The sequence below is a fragment of the Schistocerca gregaria genome, chromosome 5 (genome assembly GCF_023897955.1).
Source record: "Schistocerca gregaria isolate iqSchGreg1 chromosome 5, iqSchGreg1.2, whole genome shotgun sequence".
Taxonomy (NCBI): domain Eukaryota; kingdom Metazoa; phylum Arthropoda; class Insecta; order Orthoptera; family Acrididae; genus Schistocerca; species Schistocerca gregaria.
Genome location: NC_064924.1, coordinates 92,751,549 through 92,777,879, shown reverse-complemented (window position 1 = coordinate 92,777,879; position 26,331 = coordinate 92,751,549). Strand labels below are relative to the sequence as shown.

Genomic DNA, 26,331 nt, shown 5'->3' with positions numbered 1-26,331 from the left:
TCTGTACATCAGTGAATGCAATTAATCTGTCTTCTATACGGGAACTTTTCCGTTGCCTGTGCAACAGCGTTCGGACCTGTTTTTTTTCCATGGGGGATCAGCTCCATCTCTTACCAGTTTATCAGGTATGAATCTCTGAATTGCTGTTGCTACTATATCTTTGAATTTGAGCCACATCTCTTCTACATTTGCATAGTCAGTTCGGAAGGGATGGAGATTGTCTCTTAGGAAGGCTTCTAGTGACACTTTATCCGCTTTTTTAAATAAAATTATTTTGCGTTTGTTTCTGTTGGATTTGGAAGAAACGGTATTGAGCCTAGCTACAACGACCTTGTGATCACTAATCCCTGTATCAGTCACGATGCTCTCTATTAGCTCCGGATTGTTTGTGGCTAAGAGGTCAAGTGCGTTTTCGCAACTGGGTTTAAAACTTCGGCTTTCCTTTCATTGACTTACTTGGCAACGTTGCCAAGCGTGTTGATGTTCCTTGCCGTTTGTGGTTTCAATTTAGCAACAGGTGTGGAACTGATTCCTTCTGTATTGGGGAACAGTTCTATTGCTGGTGATGATATATTATCGCGTTCTGAGGCGTTTTATCTCAAGCTACAGCTGTGGTGGCGTATTTCGTATATTAAGTGATGTAGGTGAAATCATGTTCCAGATTCATTGATTTGGCCAGAAAAGTAGTGGACAAAATTCGACTTAGAATTCGCAAGGGTAGACATACAATGTCTTTATGCAAAGGGTGAGATCTTCTGGTATTTGGTAACAAATTTTTTGTTGTTAAAGGAAAACGTTATTCGGTAAATATCTGTACGGTACAACAGAATCGTAAATAAACAGTTCTCTGATGTACCGTTACGTACCTTCCAGGGTCCTTACGATACCACAGAATGACAAATGTTGTGTAATTTTGTAGTTATTGTCGATTTTTATGTTGGTTATGGTTCCCAAGCTGGGGGTAATTACCGCTGAGGGACAAAATGAAATTCTCTGAGGAATGAAAAAAAAAAGGGTTCGATTGTGTTCATCACGAATTTAAATTATTTTGAAAATGTTATTTCTATTATTACTACTAACTTGTTTATTGCTCTTTGCCGTACCAGTTGTACTGTGTGCGAGTCGACTGAAGTTCTCCAGTGGTTACGTTTTGCAAGCTGCCTGCCACGCAAACGGCGAAGGAAGCGATTCTGAGCTCAGGCAGAATCCAACACAATAATACAAATGTTAAATTAATAATTATTAATGCTGCTAAATCCCAATGAAGGTGAAATTTCGTTATTCCCAAAATAAAATTTAATTCTTTTCGTATAATTAGAAAGTATCCAGCTAACTTTTCAAATTTATAAAAAAAACGAAGGTGTAATGTCACCTCTGTTATATCGGAAACTGCGTCATATTGAGACTGTAGTTCAGTGAGCTAGAGTCCTCTGACGATATTTTTCATTAAAAGTGTCGTTTCATAAAAACTAGACTGAGTAAAACTCATTTCAAAAATAATTAATTTATTTTCTCTCAGTCTATATTTTTCAAGTTGAAGTTGGATTGATTAACAATTACCTTCATCAAAATATTTAAACGGCAATCTGCGTAGAAGGTTAAGATTTTTCTGAAGCACTAGCGTAATAATATGCAAATCCCCTCCCAAAGGCTGCTCAGGTCAAACAATCGATATATACTGGATAGCTTCGAGTTTTGATCCCAGTTTGAGAGAGAACTAACGATGGAAATCAGTCAGAAAGTAACGAAAGAGACTCGCAAAGTGTCAGCTACGCAGTGCACAGACGACGCAAACGCGAGTCTCACTCAGAAACAGAGAAAGGAGCGTGACGCTGCAGCAGTGCGCCACAGGGAGACTTCCGAACGAGACACGAACCGCCGCTAATGTGTGCTCGCCCCAAAACGCACTGCTGACTACCTGCTCTGACATACTTCTCCAAATTACCGTAAGAGGAGACGAAAATTACAGGGTTGCCACTGTGACCACTGAAAATCTCACTCTTTGTTGCTACATGTAGTGAAAGCTTGCAGAATTTTCTTCCCCAGTACTTGTTGTGATCCCTGTCAACAAGCTAAGAGTAACCAGTGTCTTGGCCCTCACTTTACGATTGACGGCATGATGTCTGGGCGTGTAAAAGCAGTTCGCTTCCCACACCGTTCACAGAAACATAGCGGTGTTCAGTTCTCCCCTTCCGCCTTTAGGGAAATCTGGAAGCTTTTATTGAAACTCTTTGACGAACTCCTGTGATTTGCACTGCTTTAAAAGAATATTTTGAAGTACTCTGGCTTAAGAGGCACTCACAGTCCCTCACTCACACGACCGTTGACCATGGGAATTGCTGGCGATAAACGTCTCGGGTTTCTGCCATTGTCTTCCCAACATGCAAAACTAGCATGTGGCACATCTCGCCACATTCCAGCAGCTGGGAGAAACAGGAGCTAAAATGATAGAATTCACAGACCCTGTCATTGGCCCTTGGCTCCATATGGTGAAGGCTACATCTTCTGAAAGGAATTTATCAATGTCATTGTCCTCAGCTAGTCCATCCACTACACACATACTTTGTGTTTTATACCATTCATCTATGAGAGTAAAATTGAGATATATACGTAAAATATGCTTAAATATCGCATGACAAACCTCCAAGTTGTAGATAGTTTAGCAATAAACTACACTCCTGGAAATGGAAAAAAGAACACATTGACACCGGTGTGTCAGACACACCATACTTGCTCCGGACACTGCGAGAGGGCTGTACAAGCAATGATCACACGCACGGCACAGCGGACACACCAGGAACCGCGGTGTTGGCCGTCGAATGGCGCTAGCTGCGCAGCATTTGTGCACCGCCGCCGTCAGTGTCAGCCAGTTTGCCGTGGCATACGGAGCTCCATCGCAGTCTTTAACACTGGTAGCATGCCGCGACAGCGTGGACGTGAACCGTATGTGCAGTTGACGGTCTTTGAGCGAGGGCATATAGTGGGCATGCGGGAGGCCGGGTGGACGTACCGCCGAATTGCTCAACACGTGGGGCGTGAGGTCTCCACAGTACATCGATGTTGCCGCCAGTGGTCGGCGGAAGGTGCACGTGCCCGTCGACCTGGGACCGGACCGCAGCGACGCACGGATGCACGCCAAGACCGTAGGATCGTACGCAGTGCCGTAGGGGACCGCACCGTCACTTCCCAGCAAATTAGGGACACTGTTGCTCCTGGGGTATCGGCGAGGACCATTCGCAACCGTCTCCATGAAGCTGGGCTACGGTCCCGCACACCGTTAGGCCGTCTTCCGCTCACGCCCCAACATCGTGCAGCCCGCCTCCAGTGGTGTCGCGACAGGCGTGAATGGAGGGACGAATGGAGACGTGTTGTCTTCAGCGATGAGAGTCGCTTCTGCCTTGGTGCCAATGATGGTCGTATGCGTGTTTGGCGCCGTGCAGGTGAGCGCCACAATCAGGACTGCATATGACCGAGGCACACAGGGCCAACACCCGGCATCGTGGTGTGGGGAGCGATCTCCTACACTGGCCGTACACCTCTGGTGATCGTCGAGGGGACACTGAATAGTGCACGGTACATCCAAACCGTCATCGAACCCATCGTTCTACCATTCCTAGACCGGCAAGGGAACTTGCTGTTCCAACAGGACAATGCACGTCCGCATGTATCCCGTGCCACCCAACGTGCTCTAGAAGGTGCAAGTCAACTACCCTGGCCAGCAAGATCTCCGGATCTGTCCCCCATTGAGCATGTTTGTGACTGGATGAAGCGTCGTCTCACGCGGTCTGCACGTCCAGCACGAACGCTGGTCCAAATGAGGCGCCAGGTGGAAATGGCATGGCAAGCCGTTCCACAGGACTACATCCAGCATCTCTACGATCGTCTCCATGGGAGAATAGCAGCCTGCATGGCTGCGAAAGGTGGATATACACTGTACTAGTGCCGACATTGTGCATGCTCTGTTGCCTGTGTCTATGTGCCTGTGGTTCTGTCAGTGTGATCATGTGATGTATCTGACCCCAGGAATGTGTCAATAAAGTTTCCCCTTCCTGGGACAATGAATTCACGGTGTTCTTATTTCAATTTCCAGAAGTGTATAAAAGGCTTCATTATTCATTTGGCAGCAGCTGAAGGAACTAACTGACAACGCAACAATAACGACAGATGTGACCATTATATTGCTGTAAGGCCTACACTCTACTGTTATTGTCATTATTATTATTACTAAGCACTGTCAGCTTGAATTCTGCTAATCGCTTTCATTTCTGAAGTAAAGAGTCCAGCAATGAAGTGATTTTCAAGTTATGTACAGTTGATTTGAAATGTGGGTGCAGTATGTGGGTTAAGCCATGTACTGCTAGGGGGAGGACTGGTGCAGAGAAACCATGTCTTGTAACAAGTGACTACACTCAATGCCAGTAGTTAGCTTTCTTCTCTGGGAAGGACTTTAGGCAGCAATCGTGACGCTCCGTCAGCTGCTCCACCATTCTATTAAAAATGTTCTAGCAGTTACCTCATTGACTCAGTACTTTGTGGCTTAATGGAATACCTACAAAATCTAAATATTGTTTGTTTTTTATCGTTTTAAAAATAAAACTGTCAAAGAAAGTTTTGTTTCATTCTAATATTTTGTCAGTCGCTAATGCTGATGGGTACTAGCAGATACGTGATTGCTGTCAGGGGCTAATGGTCCCCGAAACCACTGCACTAAAAAGACGCTCTATTGTAAAAACAGAGCTGCAGATCAGTATAAACGTTAGTATCCTCACTCATCCCGTGTCGTATTCAGAGTGTTGCTTAGTGGCCACTTACTGCGCTGCTATCGGTGGGAGTCACGAAAACAAGACGGAGTCTGTTCCAGCAATGCAATTGTGGGCCTTTAGTATGAATATTTGGGTGCCTTGTTGGCCATTCCTGCTGGGTCTAAATTAATTACACGTTTACCTGATAGTGCCCTGTACGTAGCCTACACTGAAGTCACGATTACGTGGTGCTCAGAGAGCGAGATTTAAATGTCAATGAGTTCCTTTAAAAGGCCCGCTGACAGAAGTAAATAACTAGCTAACCCTCATTGGTTTGGAGTCTCTTACCAGGGATTAATTCAATGATACCATGCAAGGGTAAATTACAGTATATAATGTAATATCTTTATATCAAGTGTCACTTAATTTAATATCATCCGAATGTGTTAATCATTCTTGGCGCCAAGTTTATTTCGACCACGACTGATTCACTACAACTGTTAGGTGGCCGACCGTTGTATCGTTTAGACGGTCTGCACTGTTTGCAGTTCACGAGGATCTGCCGGTCTTGTGCGTTGTGGCAGCTCTCCTCGGTTCTCGCGTGCTCTCGTGTCCGCCACTGACGCTTGTGTGCGATCCGCTCTGGCGCTTGTTGATGGCCGCTCTGTATGTTGGAACATCTCATGTAATAACCTGTTCTTACAGGGGCTGTCTCTGTCTATATTGTTATGTTATCTTTGCCGTCATTGGTCGTTCACGCAGACCCTTAGTGTTTTGTAAATCTACTTTTACACCTTTATGGCCTTTCCAACCGACGGTGGAGTGAAGGTGTCGTGCTGTCAAAATGTGTGGCAACACCTTGCGGGTAGTAGCTTCGTTATTCTATTGCCGTGTTGAAAAATTGGCTGACTTCCAAGTGTTAGTTTTTTTGAAAGTATTATTTTAATATCTGTTAAATTGTCTGTTAGCATGAACGGCTAAAATTGTCTGTCATTAATTACTGGAATTGCGAATGAATTTTTGGTCTTTCATCTATTTATCTATATCTAACTCTAACCTATCCCTTTCTCTCTTTAAATTTCCTAACCTACCTGCACGATTAAGGGATCTGACATTCTACACTCCGATCCGTAGAACGCAAGTTTTGTTTCTCCTGATTATGGCGTCCTCCTGAGTAGTTTCCTCCTAGAGACTCGAATGGGTAACTACTTCAGCTCCGGAATATTTTAGCCGAGAGGACGCCATCATCATTTATCCATACAGTAAAGCTGTATGCCCTCGCGAAAAATAACGACTATAGTTTCCCCTTGCTTTCAGCCGTCCACAGTACCAGCACGGCAAGGGCGTTTTGGTTAACGTTACCAGGCCAGATCAGTCAGTTATCCAGACTGTTGCCCCTGAAGCTACAGAAAAGACTGCTGCCTCTCTTCAGGAACCAACGTTTGTCTGTCCTCTCAACAGATACCCCTACATTCTGTTTCACATACGTTACGGCTATCTGTATCACTGAGGCACACAAGCCTCCCCACCAACGGCAAGGTCCATAGTTCATGGGAGGGCCCATTTGGTTATAAGTAGTTATTACTGTCACTGTCAGGTATTATAACTGAAGTTGATTTCAAATTTTCAGTCATTTAAAGTCTGAATAACTACTCATTACCATTACTAATAAACCTATTTTGGGTGCAGTAGTACTGCAGTATGAGTTTGGTCAAAGTTCTGAATTTGTGGTTGTACAACTGTTCGTTTTTGATTATTGACATCATTCTAGGGGAATAGGTCTGCCTTGCGTAATTAGGTAATGTTTGTATTTCAGCTCAGTAATCAGTTGAAATTTGAATGCTTGTTGATAATTTAATGATTTAGATAAATGTAACTGTTCAAAACTGAATGCCTATGGGCATAACTCTTGACTTGACAAAAAATTCTAATGGAAACGTTATTTAGTGTAGACAATAAGGAACTATGTGTGTGTGTGTGTGTGTGTGTGTGTGTGTGTGTGTGTGTGTGTGTGTGTATGTGTGTGTGCGTGTGTGTGTGTGACTGTGAACGCTGCAGCCCTCCACACCCCACCCTCGTGAGCTGCTCCTTGCGTCACCCTTTTTTATTATTTAATTTAAACTGACGCATATCATACCGGAAATAAATTATGTCCATACATTGTTCAAGGAGAGATGTAATAGATTTGAGTCCAAAAATCCATTTTGCAAAAACATTGTTTTCTTCATCTACAGAGATTGATCTATGCAGAGTGTGAATTTTATAGCGATTGCAGGATTAGAATTTCCTGTAAAATATGAAACTGTGTAACTCTGCACTGACAGACACTACCACCATTTCCGACAATTGGGAAACTGCTTGCTTCCACGAAATTTTTGTGAGTGTAAAGGCTACTTTCTTTCGATTCCTTTGACTGACATCTATATCTTTGGCTGATATGTTTCAAGTACGTGTTTTATTTACGTTTTGAAGTGACTGCGGATGGAAAACCTCTAACGGTATAATGAAGGTTTACTCTTAAAGAAATTGTTTCTCTTCAGCTATTTTACTGGAGAGTTACCAGGAAAACGCAAACAATTTGAGGCAATGAAACGTGCTATGTGGGCAGGAGCAATCAGGAAAAACCCAAAGAGTTTAGAGGTAATGAAACGTGCTGTGTGGGCATTTTTTTCCGCACAATATCCACTGACCAAACACCAATGCATAATCTGTACCTGAAAGATGACATGTAAGTACAGCAGAAGAAATGAGACGTATTAACGATAAAAATCATTACGAGAACCAGTTGTAAATGCAACTAAGCCCACATTCAGGTCTCTTGCAAATCCTCGTTTAGCCAGGCAGTCTCTTAATGGAACGATACAGAATGCAAATGAAAGCATCAGTACTTTAATTTGGATTAGATACCAAAAAGGACATTCTGTGATCTTGAACTACCCAAAACTAGTGTCAGTGATGGAGATTTATGTAATAATAGTAGAATTTACTTGCTGAAGGGATCTGTTATAGATGCAGAGGTGTTTACAACAGAAGTATTTTATATCATAGATGAGAGCAGCTGGCAGGTCATGCCTATTAACACAGTCCAGGCAGACTAAAAGTGGAGAGAAGAAAAGCCTGCGAAATGAGGAGTGTCAGTATGGAGGATGTTAAAATTGAGGTAAGCTTATTATATGTAGAGGCGTGGGAAGGAAATCTCTGAAGCCCATTTGCTCGGTTTTACGTTTTTTGCACTATCAGAAGCCTTCTCTCAAAAAGTATAGATGCCAATGTTATGAAATTTTCGGGATGTGTTCTAAACATATTTCTATCTCGTTGGAATGAAAAAATACGATATCCTGCGATTACACTCTCATTTTTATAGGATTCTGTGTATATAAATTTAATTTTGGATGTGTATATTCATAATCATTGATAATACAATTTGTACCATAAGTTAATGTTTGTAATGATGTGGTCTTATAACTGTCTTAGCACACTACAATAAAATTTTCAAATTCATAGCATGATTGGAATTTGACTTATGGCTTTTTGTATAAATGACAGTAACAAAAATTAATCCAGCGTCTTTTATATTTTTCCATTAAAGTACAGCTCTTTCTTTACACTTACAAAATTTTAGATGTGTACATTAATAACTATGGCTGTAATGATTTTCTTAGATAAATGTTTACGTTTTCTGTTAAATCCACTCTTAACCGTGTTGGTAACGACTACTTATCTGCCCTTTCTATCAAAAATATTCTCCTAGTCTTCTTGTGATTGATTTGTATACATTGACAACCATCGTTGCTATGATATTATATTCACAGATTCCTGTCTCTATACTGACACAGTCGAAAGATCAAGATTTGAAACATTCCTATTACGTATGGACTCTCGAACTAGATGCTCGACATAGATCGGAAAAGTTGTTCAAAAGTACTTCACAAAACTCCCTGTCTGTGAAACGACAGCGAATCTGGAGGTTCTGCCTGGGTTGATGGGTATTTCCCTAGCATCTCGCGGAATGCCTATGGAACGGTCTCATCAAGCTACTGCTACTGACATAATGGATGTACCATCAGGCAGCACCTACACCCACGTATCACACAGAACGCGGTACGTTAGTCCTCCCGAAAAGTCTAGGAATCATAGTAACAGGGCATTAGTGTGTCATAACACTGTCATTGTAATCAAGCAAACCGAGGGAACCGTTTCTATGTTCACAGGGCACTGGAAGATATTGCAGGGTCTCCAAAGAGAGCCAAACAACATTGTAATGGAACAGTTCTAGTTGAACCTGCTAATTCAACCAAAATATCCAAGCTCCTGGGATGTAAGGCCTAAGGTGACTATCCAATCGATTCTGAGTTGTGTAATACTCTAAACTTTAGTAAGGGCGTGGTTATGTACTCCGATCTAATGGAGGTGAACCCCGCAGAGTTACGTGAAGAATGGAAAAATACTGGCGTCACGGAAGTGCAGAACTATGGCAAATTGGAAAAATCGGGAACATTCAGTCTAACGTTTAGTACTACGGCATTACCTGAACATATCCTTGCAGGCTGTATCTGTCTTAGGGTTCGACTGTTTGTTTCTAACTCAATATGGTGCTACAAAAGTCAAGGTTTGGACATACCACTATGGGATGTAATTGGAGGGCTACGTGTGGTAATTGTGGAGGCTCAGCTCAGGAATCAGGCAACTCTTGTACACTTTGAAATGTATAAACTCCCCTGGGGATCACCAAGTGTGGTGCAGGAAGTGTGAGGTTGCAATGAGGAAAGGAAAATTCAAAGTTGTGCAACCCCCAGTTTTTGCTACTTCTTTTGCATCAGCCCTTAAGTGTGATGCCTCCACACAAATTCAGACCACAGATTCAAGTACGAACACATGCACTTGTCAGTGTACACTGTCGGGGCAAAGCTCCACTTGAAACTGAAGTCGTTCGGAAGCTATCAACAATGGGCTTACCACCTAAGACACATACCACTACCCAAAATCAGAAGCCAACTAAACTGTCTCCGCAACCCAGGCAACCACCTCCTCCCATCAGTAAAGGAAAACGTCTTTCAAAACGTAGTTCCAAGTCCACGAAAGCGGTAGTTAAACATTCTGATCGTCGAGCTCTCTCCCTCTCTGATGAGACTATGTTCTTCAGGATATAGACTTCCAGTCAGAAGAACCAGAGATCAGGGAACCGGCTAACACTCTCCCTGGCGTCTGCAGTAAATAACCGACTCTGAGTGAGAACGGGAAGAACAACCATCGCTAAACACTGGCTTCCCATGGACTTGAGTGTTTCAATGGAATTTGAATGGATATCTCTCACATTTGGAAGAATTACAGCTCCAGGTCCAAGAGAAACTGTTGCCCATCTGCTTACAAGAAATGCATCTTAAAGTCACCTTCACACCTGCATTACAGGTTTACCACACATATAGGAAGGATGATACTACTGGAGACTGGGCTAAATGTGGAGTGGCTGTTTCCATTGATACTAGATGACACTTCTCTTCTGTCCCTCTTACCTCGACCATATAGGCAACTGCTGTGAAAGTGCTCACACCCTTCTATATCACAGTGTGTTCTTTGTACCTAACCCCTAATGAAGCTTTGAATGCAGACGCACTGGCAGAACTCTTTGGGCACACCCATGTCCATTCCGCCTTGTGGAGGACTCCAATGCACACAATGTACTATGGGGCTCGACTACCACTTGCTACAGGGGTCGGATGATCGAGCGACTCGTCCATTCTGAGATTATCTGCCTTCTGAACGCAAGTCAGATGACACACTTTTCTGTAGCCACAGGGTCTTTTTCATCCACTGACCTCCGTTTTTGTCCCCAGCTATTGCAGACTCATTTCAGAGGGAAGCGGGTACAGATTCACATTCTAGTGACCACTTCCCAGTGTGGCTCCATCTGCATGACTAGGATGGGGGCTGACAGGGGACCATGCAGATGGGTGATACCAAGAGCAAATGGCTTGAAGTACAATCGACAGGCTATTTTTGAACAAAAGGACTGGGCACAGAAGACGGTGGCCAATATCGCTTGTGAGATGCAACGGGCTGCAGCAGAGTCCATCTCCAACTCTACTAACCACCTCAGATGATGGCCTGTACCTTTGATGGAATGACGACTGTCGACTGGCAATCAGGGCCAGACGAACAGCTCTGCGGAATTTCAGACATTGTCCAACTACAGTAAATCTACGTGCAGCGGATCTGCGAGAGTACATGCGAGGCAAGTGATAAAAGAATGGAAGATGGCTTCTTGGAGGAAATTAACGACTTTTATTAATCGGTCCACTACTACTGCGCAAGTTTGGAAATCAATAACATGGATTTTGGGCAAGGGTAGTAGTACACATCCCCTTACGGCCTTGTCAAGTAATGTGCTCTGAGTGACCACGCCAGATGGCATGGCTCATATTTTAGCAGAACACTTCCTTACTGCCACTACATCATCCACAGAAGCTCCTGCTTTTGAGGTGTTCCATCAGACTGCAGAGAGTAAGTTCAGTTTCTTCTTGCACAATGAGAAAGACTACAATGATCCATTCTCCATGTGGGAACTGGAATAAGGTTTGTCTGCATCTAGAGACACTGCTCCAGGACCTGATGAGATTGCTGCAGGGTCAATTATTGATGGAACCAATGAATTTCGTTAGCGCCTAGGTAAAGATACGCCGAAAATATGCAAATTTCCCTAGTCATCAGTCAAGATAGCATGATAGGCTGACAGCAGTTATCAACATGGAAGGCAGAGACTCACGATGATTCATTGATTTCTTATCGATTGTTGATCAAAAGGAAACCATGCACTAGCAGGTTTTGCATCTGTTATTAAATAATGTTTGACTTGAAGCTGGATGTTCTGAGCGGTGACTGATAGAAGTGCTCCCTACAAGATACTAGCCTCCTTCCTCTAGGTGGTTACCCAGTAACTTACATCCTCGATCTACCAGTCTGTATAGAAAAGTCACGTCTCTCTCTCTCTCTCTCTCTCTCTCTCTCTCTCTCTCTCTCTCTCTTCCTCTCTGGGACCAATGAGGTACTCTTGCCTTCACCGTCCTGTGTCTCTAACTTACAGTATATTCACATTAGCCATTGCTGATGCATTTTGTGTTGCAGAAATATTTAGTGAGTGATGAGACAAAATGTTCAGTGCTGTCACAAGTTCTCAGTGGTCCAGGACTGCAGATGGCCAACATATCTTGAGGAGCTTATCTGTAACTTGGAGTATTTTCTGGAAAACTGCTAGTTTTCTATATTTTCGTCACAATGATGGTATCTTCCACTAACAGGAAGCCCTCTCACTCCACTCTCAGGTCGTAAAATGTTTTCCCCAGGAGTTCACTGTATGAGAAATGTTATCGGTGTTCGTACATGTGATGCGTGGACGTCCTAGGGCGACACCAAGGTGATGGCAGTGGTCCATTTGGCTACTGTCACTCGGCTCTCTATCGCCAATCCTCCACGAATTGGCTCTGTGGGGCGGTTGAATCTACTGCCCTGGCTGTCCTTGTTATTACTCACCATTCAGAAAGCTTTCGACGTTTTCTCACTTCTACCAGAACAGCAAAATGCAAATTATATCTAGGAGTAAAGGAATAGTAAGTTATATCACACAGTTTCTGACAATCACTAGTACTCCTGCTTAACATGTAATAAGTTAAATATTCTAATCAAATGCGACTTGCATTAAGAATGAGCATACATTATGTGAGTGGTTCAGGAAGAAAGGTCCCATTACATCACCAACTCGTCCCGGTTTTAAATTTGTGCCAATGCTGTTGTGCCCAAAACTTGTTAAAGCAGCAGTGTGTCAAAGACATTTTGGTGCCGTGTGACATTGGAATTATGTGCACTGTTGAAACTGTTGACGATATGCAACCATCAATTTTGCTGGTGTACTGAATTCGTACTTTGCATTATTGTCCTACATTATACTCATTTACGTATCTTGAAAATTTCCTTTACAACTAATTCTTACTTATCTTACAAGAAATCATATTCTCTATTCATACATACTGATCGTTTGTAGCATACACTCACTCCATCATTTTATAGAATAATTAATTTCCATTTACTCTTCAGACAATTTAATATTTACTCCATTTCCACTCTCACAAAACTTATAACATCCAATACCATGACAAACCTGAATACTTCACAATAAGACATAAGAAAAATATACTCATCACGAGATAAAACTGGGAGTACCAAGTGCATAAACCTGCAAAAATAAGTCTTCATATAACACTTCACAAAATTAAGTGGGTGTACACGGTATTTGTACACAATATCGAGCAGTAATTCACGAAAACTACTGTTCATTCACACTGACAGTCAAACCATCATTCTATATGACACCCATTCGCAATTCATTTCTCCAGGAAACACAACTATCCAATTAAAAGTACAATACAACTAACAAATGAGTACAAACATTACCATTCCTGAAAAATCATCACACCATAGAAAAATTTACGTTAGTTCGAGGCACAATTAATGCAGAGAAGCAGAATATCGCTTGTGTAGGTATAGGAGGACGCAGTCAGGGTAGATAATCATTTTTCGTTGGAAGTGTTCATTTTAAAGTAGCAGATGGAGCTCCGTTCGACATAAGGCAATCTTTTTGCGATACTTGATCATCCACAGCATTGTGTTTTTCCTTACTCTGTTGCACATACACATATACTAATCGAAACTCTTTTATTCAAAGCGTAAGTGACCTAGATATGGTTAAATAAATTCAAGTCTTTGACCAGAACACACCTGAGTGCATTGAAATGTTTAGTCCCAGGAATTGAATGATTTGAGTAGTGTCTTTTGACGTTGAATTAAGTTGTGTCTTTTAATAGTGAAGGACGCTGTCCAATAGGATTTGATGTTATGGGCTACTAACAGTGTTGATGCAAAGGAAGTGTTCAGAATCCTGATCTTGCACAGTAACAGTTTGAGTTCATTCATGTGACATTAGAGTTGTATTTTCTGTGCAACATGAAATATAGTCTCCCATGGTCTGTGAAACATTCAGTAATATGTCAACAGGCTACTTGAAATGTTTTCTGACTTTGTAGACATTGCATCTGTAAATGCCGTCGCTGCCGTTAGCTGATTTGTGCGGTGACAAAGCGGCAAGACTCCCTGTGGCAACAACAGCAGATCAGGGATCTTCCGGTGGCTTTTTGAGGCCGGCGGACAGTGACCAGCGTATTGTAGTCAGCTTAATCTTTTGGCTCATGGGTCTCTCTTCTGGTAGCGACTCCAACTGATGTACAGTAACTGCAGCCACAAACTAGAGACACGCCCTGTTGATCCAGTTGAGTTGTGTGTGTGTCTCATGCCTGCCCAAGGTTCAGCGCCCATACAATTAAACGTGCCATTTTCCATTTGCATTTTTATTTTCAGATCTCAAGCCCTCGTGTAATTTTGCGGCCTCAGAACAAGTTTACAATGAGGTTACAGAGGCACAAATACATACAAATACACAATCCTTTCTCATAACATTTTAATAACTACTCTCAACATATTCAGTCATTACTTAACTTTCACATCATGTTATACTGATATGCAACATATTCAGATTATTGCTCTATCTTTTCCGCAAGTTACATAAAGATCTAATTATATCCAAAGTACTACATTTGGTGCTTATAAAATACTTGCAGATTTAATCAACTTTATGTGATTTGTTACTGGTAAATTTGATCATCACGCGAGTTTTACGGAAAAGCTTCAGGTACTCGGGTGGGAGTCTCTGGAGGAAAGGAGACGTTCTTTTCGTGAAACGCAACTGAGGCAATTTAGAGAACCAGCATTTCAGGCTGATTTCAGTAATTTTTACTATCGCCAACTTATATTTCGCGGAAAGACCACAAAGGTAAGATAAGAGAGATTAGAGCCCGTACAGATGCACACAGGCAGTGATTTTTCCCTCTTTCTGTTTGGGAGTGGAACAGGGAGAGAAGATCCTAGTTGTGGTACGAGGTACCCTCCGCCACGTACCGTATGGTGGGTTGCGGAGCATTTATGTAGATATAGATGTAGAACTATTACTGTCACCTCAAGATTATTACTAATGAAATGAAGTTAATTAATAATTTAATTGAAATTCAACGAAACAACCTCACGCAATATGTATTATGTTTTCTATTAATATTCTGCTCTTCTACATAATATTATTCATACAATTTCCAAAAGTAGTGTAAGTCTCCGTTGCCCGGGTTCCACTAAATTGGGCACGTTCCCATTACATGCAGGAGGCAATTACACAGGTAGCTGGGGCTGTGTTCTATGAATTAAGCTGATTTTCAGGTTAGGGGCTCTCAGAGAAACAGAAAAGGGGCTTCAGTATCAAAGGGTGCAGGCTGAACACAGGAAGAATGTAGATCAAGGTACCATCGGTCTAACTATTGTATATTATGTAGCGGTGTTGGGAAAGTACCAGAGCTCCAGGCAATATTAGGAGCACTGGTGCTCAAATCGTTTTAGGCACTGACAGCTGGGTAAAACCGGAGGTAAGTCCATCCGAAATTTTTGCGAAGAACGTAACGGTGTTCAGAAAGTATAGGCTAAACACGGTTGACGGAGGCGTGGTTGTTGCTGTTGGAAGTAATTTATCTTGCAGGGAAATTGAAGTAAATAGCTCCCGTGAGTTAGTAAATGTAGAGGTCATCCTTGGAAACCAGAATAAAATAAGAAATGGATCCTTTCACCGACATCCCAACTCAGAATATGCAATTGGAGTAAGGTTCAAAGAAAACTTGAGTCTAATTTCAAATATGTACTCGACTCATACAATTATAATTGATGGTGACTTCAGTTTACCCTCGATATGTTGGGAAAATACATGTTTAAATTCAGAGGTCCGCATAAAAAAATCTTCAGAAATTGTGCTAAACTCATTCGCTGAACGATATATTGAGGAATTATTTCATGAGCCCACTCGAATAGTAAACGGTTGTGAAAACACATTTGACCTCTTAGTAACAAATCAGCTAACAACGAGCATCCAAAGGATGCAGGTATTTGTGAGCTCGGGATTACCTTGGAGAGACTGAATATTCTAATTTCCAAATCCTCCAAAATAAATTATACGCACATCGATTGAAAAAATCAGATAAAAGTTCGCTTGACGCCTTCCTCAGAGACAATCTCTGCTTCTTCCATATTCACAATCTAAGTGTTCAGAGCAATAGCATCGACAGCATTTGATACATTTATACTAAATAAACAAATGATGGAGCTGATCCCTCCCATGGTACTCAAAACAGGTCGGAACACAGTTGCAGAAACAACGAAAATAAGAAACTTGAAACGAGCGCCAAATCCCCAATATAGGCCATTTTATACAGAAATTAGAAATTTAGCGCGAACTTGAATGCGAGACGCTTGTAGTTTCCACAACGAAACCTTGTGTAGAAACGTGGCGGAAAATCCAAAGAGATTCTGGTTGTATGTGAAGTATGATAGTGGCAAAAGACAATCAATGCCTTTTCAGGGCGATAGCAGTTGACATACTATCGATGAGAGTGCTCCTAAAGCAGAGCTACTAAAGACACCCTTTCGCAATTCCCTCGCCAAGGAAAACAATAGGGCCGGCCGCTGTGGCTGAGCGGATCTAGGCGCTTCAGTTCGGAAACGCGCTGCTGGTACGGTCGCAGGTTCAAGTCCTGCCTCGGGCATGGATGCGTGTGATGTCCATATGTTAGTTAGGTTTAAGTAGTTCTAAGTTCTAGGGGACTGATGACCACAGCAGTTGAGTCCCATAGTGCTCAGTGCCATTTTTTTGAACACACTCTTCACCCGTTGTGTAGGATGTCAATGAGCAGAATGACCTTCCTGTCTCAGAACACCCTGCACATCACTTTCTTGACCGACAAAAACTGTTTGAATTTCGTTTTCACCGGATATCCACGGTGATACCAATGCGTTGACTGCTGCTTGGTTTCCGGGATCAAGTGAGAAATCCACGTCTTCAGTGCTGGCACCAGGCGCAACCAGCCTGGCCAACATTTGACTGTCACGACATAGATGTCTTGCGCATGCGCAATTTTCCCGTGTAAAAAAGGCTACTTTAAAGGAAACGTCACAAAAGATACTTTCTGGATGCGACCCATATTATGCTATACCAAAGATCTACCAATGATTTAAAGCCCTCTCCTTAATTCCCACATTTGCCATAAACTACTTAACCTCAAAACAACTGTGGCGACAGAAATGCTTATAATTTTACCCCCAATTTGGTTCGTTGTGGTCGTCATTCTTTTCATTTATCATCTCGACTCTAAAATTCGTCATACGTCCTTCCACCCTTTAAGTCCCTTCATTACTCATTGTGGCATTCCTTCAGATTGGAGATCAGTCACCAGAAAGATTAGAAGCATAATTTGACTCTCGCCACATACAAAACTTATCCTTATCAGTTCATTTCAATTCTTACATCCTTAGATTACCTGTGTGTTTTGCATGTCGCTCTTTATATGTCTGTTTTATCCTTTGTACCCCATCACACTGTTATTCGTCTGTCTCCATATTCAGAGGCAGACTCAACGTTTGTGAACACAACTTCTTTTAAAATGGATGTCCTCGTTTATTTTCTCCAATGTTTGAATTCTATTTAACATGGATATCCTCTTCGTTCAATTTTCTGTCACATCAACAATTCCTGCAGGTACAGTAAGTCATCACAACATTAAAAAAAATTCAGCCTGCTGGACTCAAATACATCCATACATAATCATTCTCAAATGGCAGCATCTGCCCCTACGTCTGCTAAAAATCACTTTACAGCGTCTGTACGCATCTGGTAAAACCTAACTTGGTTGAGTCTGCGAAAACCTTATTCAATGAACACTCTCGCTTCTTGCTGAGCACATCATTACATCTGGTGTGCCTACAAGAATTAACCTTCAATATCCATTTCTCCATCAAGGCACCTATGGCCAACGATCTGTCTGATGATTCTCTTTTTCATGTCTCTCTCCTGCATCATCGCTTTGACTCTTACTGGTAATCTCGCTTATCCCACGCAGAACTGTTCCATGCCCATATATTTTATTCCATAGGATCTCTTGATGTTAACTCTATTACTTCTTCCTTACTACGAAATGGAAACTATATATTATCTCATGGTTCAGTTTTATATTACTTTTTATTACTTAAATGCTCTGACGTGCTAAGTATTGTCAGTGGGCAGAGATTAAATTAAATGCTATAGATAAATCCGCCCGCACCAGGTATTTTTCTGCTTTCAAGATATAATAAGGATACGTTGTTGCACTCATTCTTAAATCATTCTGCCCTCTAATTGACGTTGCCGAACTCACAATAAGTCCGAACGGCAATTTGTCAGATGATGACAAGAGGCATTACGTAAAGATGACGTATGTTTTGGACATGGCAGATGCAATCCCATCTGCCAATAACATATATCGTGTCAGTGGACGATAGAACTCCGACTCTTTTCTTTCGGACATCTGACAACTGATTATTGTAAGGTTCAATGACAAGCTGCTGTAATATCTTTTCTCTTTGTGCCTCTGTCCTGTCTGTATAAACCTATGGTGTAGGGTAGGATATAACAGTGAACTTGCTATGCTCCTCTCATACAAACTGATAAGGAAAACATGTAATCACATCTGGGTACTCTGAAAATATTTATGACTGACGCTGCAATAGATTAAATAAATCTCTTTCGACGCTTTCTCTGCCAGTTCAACACAACGAACTCACTCCTGCATTTCTAACACTATCAACTGACTAACGACCAAATGACAATACTTATTTATTGAGAAACTTAGCTTTATCAATACCAATGCATTTACATACAGCGCATTATCAACGGCTGGGCGTGGGGCGTACTTAATGCCCATCCATGTAAAATTCGTTATTTGTTTTTGTCTTTTATATACAACATAGTTTTTGAAGACATAATGATGTGTAAGTAGAAACCGCAACCTGAGAATGTCTCTTAGCATACTCTTACCAACAACAACACATCCAGAATAATGTGTAATACCAACCGGACGTCGGAGTACTTTACGTCCAAAGGAAAAAAATTTAAGAAATGGAAATTTGAATTTTACTGACAACTTACAAGGTAAAGGGATGTTGATGTGTAGGTGAAGTCCTGAACCAGGAAATACTGAATACGACACTCATCAGGGAAGTAATTTCTACACTTAAGTTTTAACTGAAAATTTAAAATATGGGACCTGGAAGAATAATTCGTAAAAACAGTAAACTTTTTTTTGAAAATTTTAAAATTTAGTGTGAATGACTAGATAACAATATTTCCAAATGGTGGACATAAAGTGCCCTCGCCCCTCACTATCCTTGGTATTGCAAGCGTTAAGACAATGATTTGAGTTCTTTCCGCTAAATGCACATTCGACTAGTACCAGATTTATTGCAGAACCATTATTCGTCAATATAAATTTACCGCAATAGAAGTTCGTCAGACAGCCGCTGTGGCCGAGCGGTTATAGGTGCTTCAGACCGGAGCAGTGCTGCTGCTGCGGTCGCAGTTTCGAGTCCTGCCTCGGGCATGGATGTGTATGATTTCCTTAGGTTAGTTACATTTAAGTAGTTCTAAGTCTAGGGCACTGATGACCTCAGATGTCATGTCCCTTAGTGCTTATATGTAATTGAACCGTTCTGGAACAGCAAAGTGTTGACACACGCTGAAAGAAGGCCGCAACTCAGACGTTCCAGTACGCTCTCAGCTGTTTTAATGACGGCACTTTGGCACCAAAGAATCACGACAATTCTGCCCCGTGACACCGTGGACGCGCCACACGATGGTGAGGGTGTCACACCCCATCTTACCCAAATTTCACCCCGTCTATTGATGCGTCAGCGATGGGTGTCAGAATCGCGACACCCAGAGCTGCAATCACGTGGTTTCCTAACGGGTGGCCGGGAAAATATTTAAGACGTCCCTACTCTGAGAATCGACACAAAATGGCCTCAGGGTGTGTCATAAAGGCCTCGATGAAACCACCTCTTTACTCCTGACAATCACTCAAAGCTTTCTTATTCAGTATAGGACGAGCGTATTACCTTAGCTATTCTTTTAGCCCCAGATAATTGTTTCGCAGTAGTCTATCACACTCAACAGCACACACAGCGCGGAATACCACGAAACAGGAATTAGCACGAGTTCAAGACACAGTGACAGAATATTCCTGCAGTGAACTTTATATATATATCACGATTCAGGATGTAGGTTATTTATGCTAATATTAACCTCTGTCCCAAGAATACGGTTTTCGGAATACAACGGTGTAATCCTACGAGCCAGTAGCTGCCGTTTATTCACAGAAAAAATTCATATGTAGTATATTTATCATCTCTCTGAACTTAATGATTACTACAAATTTAGTATAAATTTAACGACTCGTTAGCCGTCTTTCTTTTGTGAAACATTCCAATACGCACTTCACTTCAGGTATGCTATTCTTTCCACTCGGAAGAAAATAAAAATAGACAATTACTATTTCTCAGTAATACTAGAGTTTAATCACTCGGGGATACTTCAACAGCCACTTTTAATAGTTTCAAATTATTGTAGGTAAATGGTTTTATGTTGATAGTTCTGCAGTGTCCTCAGGTGGTGAAAGCAGAAGTACATTAGTTTTATACGCTCGTAAAAGAGTAATAGGATCTCCGTATTCAGTGGGTGTCCTATGTTACAGAAAAATAAATATATTTTCATCCACCAATGTGTTAACGTAACGTTCCGCTTAGTTATTCCCGTAGTTTATTTCCATAGATAATCTGAGCTTTCGTGGACAAAATAGTTGCAGCATTGCAGAGAAAATAACGCACATGTTGCCATGTGGCAGGGCCTATTAGATGGCCTGTGTGGACGTGTAGTATGTCACCACCTGTTTAAAGGAAATGCTTCACGAAGTGCTGTAGCAATGATGTACATGCCCTTAATTTTGAGATCGCTTCAGGTTGAAAAATTGACACCGTCCAAAAGTGAAGATGCTTTCTTACTTTCGCTTTTGCTGTCGCTGTGAATGTCCGCCTCACCTCCACAATCTTTGCCGGTGGCAATGCGACCAATATATGTGGCAGGCTCAACCCCAATATCGATCATAACTGGCCAGTCCTTCACCTCGATTAGAAAGTTTCGACCTGTGTTTGACGTCTACATTTATTCCTGGCAGTAACAATAACGAAAAAACTGAAGATCGATTATTTCAGAAGCCTGTTATTTTGAGCGGTTTTCATACTCAGGTTAAACTGCACACAAAAAGAATTGGTGTAACTGAAAACCAGTTGTTTCAGCGATGACCGCCATCCCTAGTCTTGAGGGCTCCAATAGTGCACAAGAATGCCTCTGACTCACCGGCAATGGTGGTCTGCCTGCACCAGCTGGGTGACCCTGACAATAGCCGCCACCAGCTGGCTGGGAGCCTGCCCCTCGTCTCCTCTACAGCATCAGCGTCCTCACCTCCCCACCTTGTGTCATTCTGCGCAGTCCTCAAGACCAGTCTCGTTATACTGTTCCACTACAGTATCAAATATAAGCTAATACAATATTACTTCTAGGATAGCTTCACACCAATTGTTTATTTTTTTAAAAAGGACATTGACAAAAATCTACGCAAAGCTTGTTGTAAACAACAGATTTTTCTATGAATCATGTCCAGGAATGTCCACAGAGGCCACTGAGTCAATTCCAGATAAAAGGCTTTGTGCACTTCAGGAATATACAGCATTAGTTGTCCTATGTTGCTTTTATTACTTTAAACTTGTGTACAGTGGAAAAATAACCTTTCCCAAATCTTCTCTTGCCTTCCTCGTTCACCTGATTTTTGTATCTTTCGTTTCGTCTGTTCTAAGAAAAGCTTGTGCGATTGATGCGATAGTAGTAAATGGGTGGATTGGACACACACTGGGTAAAAATTATGAACATACTTTTGTGAAGGCAGGGAAAATTAACAAGAGAGATCTGCAGCTAAATCAGTCAAGGAAGACCTTCATAAATACATGGATAAATAAGGTTAAAACTTTCACTCAAAATCCTATGCTCAGCAAGTTTTCCATACCAGACATGACTACATAGTCAAGCATGTCATTTGGTATTTTACTACTAAATGTGGCACACAGCTTCATTGTTGTTTTCTGTGTAGCTATCACATTCACTTCCCTGACATATTTGTGACATAGATAGGACAGTTTGTTAATAAATTGTACATAGGTACAACAGCACCACCATTCAATTGTGTGACTCACATACAGAAGCGGCAAAAAAAAAAAAAAAAAAAAAAAAAAAACTAATAGAAATAACCGGCTACTGGGAAGTAACAGTTATTGTCATACACACTCCTCTGATACTAGCAGTTATTTTAATAACTGCCAATCGTGCATCACGCCATTTGTTTACTAAATATCATGTAGTGCTTTCACGTGATCTGAGATCTGGCCACAAATAGGAGGGGCAGACCATCTAGACGGTGTTCTACAGCTCATGGAAATAACTCTGCGACTATGCACCATCTGTTTAAAGAAGTGTGTACTACTTTTTCGTGAGCTCTCACTACTGTTGGCATAAATCGGCTGTCATTAGGATGGTGGATGATGGGAGCTGCCGTAATGGCATTTCACACGTATAGTCATTCCCATCAGCTACTGTGCTGTGTATCAGTTTAGTTTGGACCATGGTACAAACAGAGTAACTCGCAGGTATTCGTTCCACTATCGATACATCCATCAGACGTTGATATTTTTCCCTGGATATTACCATATTTGCTAACAGTTCTTGTTCTCTATAAGTTAATGGGCTACCACTACAAGTAAGCAAGAAGTTGGTAACTATGTTCCAGATCCCAGTTAAAGGTCATAGAAGTTAGTGATATATCCAGAGAGCATAGTTATGGTAGTGAACAACTATTTTCGTACTGCAGTACGGAAATGATGGTTGGCCAGATATCACACAGCTGTTCAGTAATCCCCTGTCGATAGCACTCATTACTTCATGGGTATAAAGATCTAATTGTGTTTCACAAGAATGATTTTTTTCTGCATCAGTGATGACTATGTGCCAATAAATCGTTTTCTTAGAGATAATTCAGAATGGTCGAACACTGTTCCAAAACCCTGCTGCAAATCGACGTTAATGATATGGGCCTCTAATTCAGGGGATTACTCCTATTTCCCTTTTTGGGCATTGGTGTGACTAGAGCAATTCTCCTGTCTTAAGGTGCGGATCTTTTTTGAGCGAGTGGTTGTATATAATTTCTAAATATGGAGCTATTTTATCAGCATACTCTGAGAGGAACCTGACTGGTATACAATGTGGACCGGAGGCCTTGCATTTATTAAGTGATTTCAGCTATTTGCTACACCGAGGATGTCTACTTCTGTGTTTCTCATCTTGGTAGTTGGTCCTTAGTCGGCATTCAGGAATATTTACTTGGTCTTATTTGGTGAAGAAGGTTTCGGGAAACCGTGTTTAATAACTCTCCTTTGGTGGCACTGTCATCAGTGACTTCACCGTTGTTATTGCGCAGTGAAGATATTGATTGCGTCTTGCCTCTGGTGTGCTTTATGTATGACTAGAATGTCTTTGGGCCTTTGCCAGATTCCGAGACAGAGTTTCTTTGTGCCTAATATTAATAGCATCTCGCATTGAAGTACGCACTGTCTTTCGAACTTCTGCAAATTATTTCCAGTCTTGGGGATTTTACGTTCTTTTAAATTTGGCATGCCTTTTTCGTTGCTTCTGCAATAGCGATTTCACCCGTTTTGTGTACCATTGGGGATCAGAGCCATCCCTTGTTAATTTACGTGGTATTTATCTCTCAATTGCTGTCGATGCTATCTCTTTGATACCATTCCACAACTTTTCTACCCTTTGCATGATCAGAAGCGGAGGGGAGACAGTCTCTTACAAAGGGCTAAGAGAAATTTTATCAGCTTTTTTAAATAGATGTACTTTGCGTTTCTCTTTTATGGTTAAAGGTGTTACGGTATTTAGCCTAGCAGCAACTGCCTTGTGGTCGCTAATCCCTGTATTTGTCACAGTACTAATTATTTGTCCACGATTATTTGTTGCTAAGACGTCAAATATGCTTTCGCAATCATTTACACTTCAAGTGGGCTCATGTATTAATTGTTCAAAATAATTTTCTGAGAAAGCATTGAGTACTATTTCGGATGACGTTTTTTCCTGCCGGTGACTTTAAACATATAATTTTTCCAGCATGTCGAGGGTAGACTGAAGTCACCACCATCTAGAATTGTATGATTGGTGTACCTGTTTGAAGTGAGACTCAAGTCTTCTTTGAACTATTCAGCAACTCTATTTTCTGTGTCGAGCATGGAGGGGGGGGGGGGGAGGGTCAATAAAACGATCCACTTAATAGTTTAGCCCGATTGTCAAGTATAACGTCTATCCATACTATTTCTCAGGAACTATCTACTTCAGTTTCGATACAAGGTAAACTACTTCTGACATCAATAATTACTCCTCCACCAACTGCATTTAATCTATCCTTTCTGAACACTGTTAGGTCGTTTGAAACAAATTTGGCTGAACTTATTTCCGGCCTTAGCCAGCTTTCGGAACCTATAACTATTTGAGCTTCAGCGCTTTCTGTCAGGGCTTGGAGCTCTGGTTCTTTCCCAACATAGCTACGACAATTTACAGCTACCATACCAATCATTTCTACAACTACCTTACTGTGTTTTACCTGCTCCCTTTTAGACCGACGCCCTTTCTGTGGTTTCATGGGACTTCACATGCAGCAGCTTCCTGCGTTTAGTGGACTCCTGACCTATTAATCAGAACCTGGAAACCCACACCCTATGCCGAAAGTCATGGTACCTCCATCCCATATGGTCACAGAACCGCCTCAGCCTCTAATTCAAACCCTCCACTCGGCTCTACACCATAGGACCACAGTCGGTTGTATCGAGGATGCAGTAGGTTGTGAGCTCCACCTTAATCTCCAAGCAAGGCTGGCGGTCCTTACCGTTTCCGCTAGATGCCCAAAACCAAAGAGAATCTCTTCCAATCCAAAGCGACTCATGTCATTGGTACAGACATCGGACACCACCTGCAGTTGGCTGCACCCTGCATTCTTCAAGACATCCTGAAGCACGCTTTCCACATTTGGAATTCTCTCCTGCACTGCACACAGAGTGCACACTGGCTTCTTTCCCCCCTGTGCCAGCCATGTTCCCAAGGGACACCATTACGCGTTTAACTTTGGAGCTCCCAACTACCAGCAAACCCCACCCTCTGTGAACGCCCAAATCTTGTGGGCCGAAAAGCTTCCTCTGGAACAGGGTCGACGACTGCATCCGGATCAGAGACTTTGTCAGCCACAGATAAAACCCAAACCCTGTCCGTCAAACGAGCTGAGGAGGCCCTATGAGCGGCCCCTCGGAAAGTCTTTCGCTGCCTGCCAGACTTTGAAATTATCTCCCACTGGGCGACGTGTGAGGGGTCAACCTCAGTGCAGGCAGTACTTGTGAAGCCACACCAGTGGACAGATCAGGGCACACGTGGGACATGCTCGATGTCTCTCGATTCCCCGTGTCTGGCCCCCCACAGTTATGTCCCTTGGCAGCAACCTCGAGCTCTCTGACAGAAGCCAACAACGCCTGGAGCTGTGAGTGAAGGGTCACCAGCTCAACTCGCTTCCTTACCCTTACTGAAATCAGACCCGTTTCGAGCTCGTATAACAATCAAACAGTGTAGTCGACTTACTACCAGCAGGAACTCCAGGTGCTCTCACGCTGGCAGTCTAACTGATATTGTGCTGTTCTAAGCGAAACAAACAAAAGCCTGTACGATATGAGGGTCTATACAAGGGTCGATAACAACGGTGGTACTGTAAGCTACACTATTATTTAAAAAAGAGTTTGTGGCTAGTAATTACTCAAAGGCTTTCATAACCTGTAGCAATGAGTATGAAGCCAGGTTATATGATAACATTAAAACGAGTCTAATTTTCCATCCTTACAATGTTCACTTTCATATTTGTGACTACAAATGTAGCCTGCTGTCCGAAATGGCCTTTTGAACATGTCAAACTTCTTTATAAAATGTTTAACTAAAACTCATATGGCAGACATACGAGTATATTCCTTACGTGGTGTCAATGACACATACTTTTACTTCAGTTATACCGCTATAAAGAGATATGAGACATTCTTAGTATTCCTTGGCAGTGGACCAAATAGATCGACCACAGAGAAACTCTTTAGCTGTGAAGGAATGACAGGAAACATCGGATCATGATGAGATACTGGTAGCAGCTTTATCTCTCTAACAAGATTGCCAGAACCTCTGGCTTACAGATTCTCTTCCCTATTTTTACAAAGAAGCATACATTACAAAGGTGGTATAAAATCAAACCCAATGCAAATCGCCGATATCCTTTATCATAAAGAGTGCCACTTTCAACAATCTAGTATTGCCAAATCACTGTAGTGAAGCGATCTATCCACTTCAATTTCACTTCCTTCCAGGGAGGATCCTTGCCCCATGCCTTACCAATACTGGCAAGTGACCATGAAAAAAAAATCTACAAATAAAAGAAAACTAATCTATTCTGATTATGATTGT

General features: G+C 41.9%; 1 protein-coding gene across 1 annotated transcript in view; it reads left to right on the top strand.

The window, feature by feature from the left end:
- Positions 1-26,331, top strand: part of LOC126273105 (uncharacterized) — an 84,517-nt gene that overhangs the window by 8,967 nt on the left and 49,219 nt on the right. The gene's annotated exons all lie outside the window — the stretch shown is intronic.